Source organism: Perna viridis, chromosome 15, assembly GCF_037379345.1.
Source record: "Perna viridis isolate PV_CMFRI_1.1 ecotype Kerala chromosome 15, ASM3737934v1, whole genome shotgun sequence".
NCBI lineage: Eukaryota > Metazoa > Mollusca > Bivalvia > Mytilida > Mytilidae > Perna > Perna viridis.
The window spans coordinates 4,952,721-4,958,884 of NC_142459.1; positions in this window are offsets into that span (position 1 = coordinate 4,952,721).

Sequence of the window (6,164 nt, forward strand, 5' to 3'; positions counted from 1 at the left end):
TATGTACAGCCTCAAAAATGACAACGTCAGTCAGTAAACAAGAAGTAGAGAGCGAGGAAGATGAAAAGGGGGCATGATACAAATCATCATCGACATCTTTTGTCATTTATAATTTTTAGAAGGGTATCATTGTGGTCCAGGTCCGGAATAGTTTACGGAGTATCACCGTCATTGATCTTATACTATATTTAAATTTAAAACTTCCGCCAAGTGAAAGAGTTTCCCGCCGCAGTTTATCCTAGGTCTTCATCCAGCTTGAACGTGTGTTTCTGTTTTGAAGGACTTTGCCATTGCTGCCGCGCCCCGTGCAGGTTCGGGTGTTATAAGAATAGGCCTGCAGCAGCGCTAAGCTTGTCGTAAAAGGCGACTAAATAGTGCTCAGAAACCTAGCCGGGGGCTAGGCGCTCTGCCCACAGAGCAACTGGGATGTGTGCCCCAGGTGGTGGAATGGGGTACCCCTGGCGTGTTACATGTTGGGGTTGTCAGGCTATAATACGGAAAACCTGACCGTAAACCATAGTGGTGCACCGTGTTGGGAAAGATGCCACGTTCCTCGCACGTTAAAGAACCCTGCTGTGGTATTCGATAGGAGTAGGAACCTTTGCGCTCCGCCACAGGAGGCTAAATTGCCCTACCTTACCCATCCCCCCTTTTTCCAGAGGCAATCAAAATTTGTCGACCCTATTATCCTTGTGACCCATCTTTTTTTTTTTTATTTCATGTTCATTTTATCATCCATTTCATGTTCATTGTCTGAATATAGCTGAAATATTGCTGCTCGGACGTTAAACCCAAACAAACAAACAATCAAAGCCATTGCTGCCACAGTTAAGATAACTTCTATATACTTGCTTGTTAATATTTCAAAGGTATGTTGAATAACCTATAGGAGTTTTATATCACAAGTACAACATCATTATAAGAACCTTTGTTTCATTTAACTAACGTTTCCATCAATTTCAAATAAACTTTTAGGTTGATTGATTGATGGTTGGGGTTTAACGCCCGAGCAGCAACATCTCAGCTATATTCAGGTGATGAACATGAAATGGATGATAAAATGAACATGCAATGATGATGATGAAATAATGAAAGGGATGGGACACAAGGATAATAGGGTCAACAAATTCTGATTACCGCTAGAAAAAGGAGAGGAATTGGTAGGGTCTGACAATTTATCCTTCTGTGGCGGAGCGCAAAGATTTCTACTCCTATCGAATACCACAGCAGGGTTCTTTAACGTGCAAGGAACGTGGATTCTTTCCCAACACATTGCACCACTATTGTTTGAGTTCAGGTTATAGCCTGACAACCCTAGCATGTAACACGCTAGGGGTACCCCATTCCACCATCTGGGGCATACAACCCAGTTGCTCTGTGGGCAGAGCGCCCTAGCACCCGGCACTGAGCACTATTTAGTCGCCTTTTACGACAAGCTTCGCGCTGCTGCAGGCCTATTCTTTTTTACACCCGGACCTGCACGGGGCCAAAAGAAGCGGTAGCATCAAACACCGACACATTTGAGGGATATAAATATTGATGAAGAGAATCATATTTTAAATATTCGAATATGAGGGTAAACAGAAAAATAAATAAGTTTTCTTTAAAACTACAATTTGTAAAGTGTCTAACTCCTGCAGTTGTAGCAAACCAAATAGTGAAGGAAGAAAAAGTTGAACAGCATAATTACACAACATGCATAACAGTGTAACAACCTCAACAATTTAATGATAAACCCAAACAAAAGGAAACATAATATATGTCATCATGGAAAAGTTATATACAAAATATGAGCATTCCTTCGAATGCATGAACTTGGACAGTGTCATCAGACTCTGATTGTGGCTGACCTGAATTAACAGCGCTGAACGTAGACTGTCTGCAATATCATTACATTGTCTTACGATTTCTCTGCGGCATTTTGGTGTTTGCTGAAGAAGCATTCTTCTATTCATTGTCCAGTGGGAGTCAGTCTGTTGACTGTGTCTCAGTATCGGCAATGTTTTGGTAAGTCGCGTCAATATTATGCGATTTTCTCTTGTAAAAATGGTTTCGTTCTAATCCGTTTTTGTTTAAATATATACAGGATTTCTTGTCCTGTAAACCAGGAACCTTGTATTTGTTTCAATCAATGGTTTGGTCGTGTTATCTTTACAATAATTCACAAGACTTGATGTGTGATTCAATTACCTGTGTTAGTGATTCCCAAGTTAGTGATTACTGTGACGATATGGGAACTATGGCATGTGGAACCTTTATGTAGGTCAGTCCTTCCGAGACATTGTTTGTTACATCGATTGCAAGCTGATCCTTTCCTCTGCCTCACCTCCGTGCAGGGATGCAAATTGGTCTTGACCACAGGTCCAATAGACAGAAAATTGCCAAGACCTGCAAGTGAACCACTAGACCTGATTTCATAAATAGCTTTGATAGAACCCTGAACTGAATTACACAAGGTGGTTGGTATTTAATAAAAGTGGCAATTTGTTCATTTTTGTTGTGTTTTTTATTGCTATGAAGTCTGGATCGTTTTAGAAGTTAATTTTGGTAAGATAAATAATGGAAATAATGTAAAATAAACAAAATTGGAACTTTGGAGACAACAGAAAATATTATCCGGCTGCAAAATTTCCATTGATTAACTTGTTATTAAAGCTTTGTATAAACATTGACCAAGAGGTTCTGAAATGTTTGGCGCCTCTTCGTCCAGTCATACACCGCATTCTGTTCCCTTATTTCAATGGAGGATCATTTTTGAGGAGTAGGGTTCGATCCCCCTTGAAAATTTTGCAACATGTTTAACTTGGTGTACCTTAAATCGGAACTATTCGGTTATTTCCCGCACTTCAAATACTGACCGTTGTATTACGAGAACGGCTGAGAAGTTTCGATTCGATTTACCATGACCTTGATCAATATTGAAAAATGTTTGAAGTAAGCCTCTCAAATTCCTTGACCGTGCAGTTCCGGGTGTGAAAAGAATAGGCCTGCAGCAGCGCTAAGCTTGTCATAAAAGGCGACTAAATAGTGCTCAGAACCTTAGCCGGGGGCTAGGGCGCTCTGCCCATAGAGAAACTGGGATGTGTGCCCCAGGTGGTGGAATGGGGTACCCCTGGCGTGTTACACGCTGGGGTTGTCAGGCTTTAATACAGAATCCCTGACCACAAACCATAGTGGTGCACCGTATTGGGAAAGATGCCACGTTCCTCGCACGTTCAAGAACCCTACTGTGGTATTCTCCCGGAGTAGGAACCATAGGGCTCCGCCATAGGAGGCTAAATTGCCCGACCCTACCCACCTCTCCCTATTTCCAGTGGCAATCAAAATTTGTCGACCCCATTGTCCTTGTGTCCCATCCCTTTTTCATCATCATTTCATGTTCATTTTATCATCAATTTCATGTTCATCGTCTGAATATACCTGAAATATTGCTGCTCGGACGTTAAACCCCAACAAACAAACAAACAAATCGAATTCCTTGAGCGTTAAACGGAATTAAGATATGACTAATTCCGGGTATATTTCCAGAAAATTCATCTAGACCATCGGGCCCCATGCAGGTCCGGGTGTTGAAAGAATAGGCCTGCAGCAGCGATAAGCTTGTCGTATAAGGCGACTAAATAGTGCTCAGAAACCTAGCCGGGGGCTAGGCGCTCTGCCCACAGAGCAACTGGGATGTGTGCCCCAGGTGGTAGAATGGGGTACCCCTGGCGTGTTACATGCTGGGGTTGTCAGGCTATAATACGGAAAACCTGACCGCAAACCATAGTGGTGCACCGTGTTGGGAAAGATGCCACGTTCCTCGCACGTTAAAGAACCCTGCTGTGGTATTCGATAGGAGTAGGAACCTTTGCGCTCCGCCACAGGATGCTTAATTGCCCGACCTTACCCATCCCCCTTTTTCCAGTGGCAATCAAAATTTGTCGACCCTATTATCCTTGTGACCCATCCTTTTTCTTTATCATTTCATGTTCATTGTATCATCCATTTCATGTTCATTGTCTGATTATAGCTGAAATATTGCTGCTCGGACGCTAAACCCCAACAAACAAACAAACAAACAATCTACACCATCGGACCGGTACATTTAAGCATTTTGCTAGATCGTGACTGATTTTACTAGACACGTGCTAGCGGACCAATAGTAATTTCCAACCCTGAATTTGATGTGTATACTGTTTGTTTGTTTGTTGCTGTTTAACGTCCGAGCAGCAATATTTCAGCTATATTCAGACAATGAACATGAAATGGATGATAAAATGAACATGAAATGAAAAAAAAAGGATGGGACACAAGGATAATAGGGTCGACAAATTTTGATTGCCACTGGAAAAAGGGGGGATGGGTAAGGTCGGGCAATTTAGCCTCCTGTGGCGGAGCGCAAAGGTTCCTACTCCTATCGAATACCACAGCAGGGTTCTTTAACGTGCGAGGAACGTGGCATCTTTTCCAACACGGTGCATCACTATGGTTTGCGGTCAGGTTTTCTGTAATATAGCCTGACAACCCCAGCATGTAACACGCCAGGGGTACCCCATTCCACCACCTGGGGCACACATCCCAGTTGCTCTGTGGGCAGAGCGCCTAGCCCCCGGCTAGGTTTCTGAGCACTATTTAGTCGCCTTATACGACAAGCTTAGCGCTGCTGCAGGCCTATTCTTTTAACACCCGGACCTGCACGGGGACCTTCCTTTCATACAAAAACCTCTTGGACTTCATCAGATTAGAACCAAACTTTATTCTATACCTCTCACTCTACTACACTCCCTTTACAAAACAAGTCTTGACACTCCTGTTTCTGACCCCACCTAATCATTATCCAGACTTGTTGCCATCATTTTAGATATTGGTTTCCACAGACTCTTTAAACCAGTTTGTGTGGAAAGACAAGATGAAGACAAACGATCATTTCTTCCACTACCGTTTGTCATTAAATGTATAGTTGCAATTAATTTGGCTAACATCCTCCATCATAAAAACGTCACCAAAAATTTTCCCCATATTTCAAAGACAAATCCATACCAATTATTTCATATTCCTATACTTCACCCACTGCATCCAAAATTTTCAATTATAAAAGGTTATTGCAGAACCTCAAGATTGAGGACTTCAAGACTAAACCACTTGACTGTTCTTGCAAAAACTCTCCATTCAAATATGGTCCTTCTGGTCACGTCGTTACGGGAGATTTAACCATCATGGAAAACGAATCTCTGCGTAATATCCTTTCTAAAGGTCCCAAGTACCGTGTACCACGCTCCATATATTGGAATTATAACTTTAAAGTTCTTATGGATGCCGTCGAGGACAATGCAAGAAATGGATAAAACGAGAACAAGAAAACATTGATTCTTTGTCAGAATGGTTAAAGGCCGTCAGGTCTTTAATTTTGAAACGAATGAAAGTTTTAAGTAGGTCAATGAGTGCCAAAGCTACATCAGTTTTCAAAGACCCTGATGTAGCAAAAACATTGTCTACTATACATGACAAGTATGTGGTCGTATCAGCAGATAAAACCCGAAACAACATTGTTTTTGTCTGCAAAACGTTTTACATCCAATGTTTATTATCAGATGTAGACGTAGAAAATAATAGCAGTGATAAGACCTATACTGCTACCACACTCTCCAAAGAAGATATTGTGGAAAACAATAAATCTGTGCTATCCTCTTTTGGTGTCTCTATCAGGGACGATGCTTGTGATTTACCGTCTATGTACTGGATTCCTAAACCCCACAAGAATCCACACAAACAACGTTTTATAGCTGGATCTGCAAAATGTACCACCAAACCTCTTTCAGAACTTTTAACTTCTATACTCACAACTGTCGAAGAAGGTCTGCATTCCTATCACAACACTTGTTACTCCCGTAGTTGTATTAATTCAATGTGATCCTGAAAAATTCGAAAGATGTTTTGGAGACAATCAGTTCAAGACAATTATCTGAATATAATAGCATTAAAACCTATGATTTTTCAACACTGTATACTTCTATTCCCCATACTCAGTTAAAATCCCGACTTAAAACATTATACATGGTTGTTTTGATTTCCACAAAAGATGGTACACCTAGATACAAATATATAGTACTTGGTGGAGATTCCTCATACTTTGTAAAAAATAATTCCAAATCATCTTCCAAATATACAGAGGAAGATGTTTA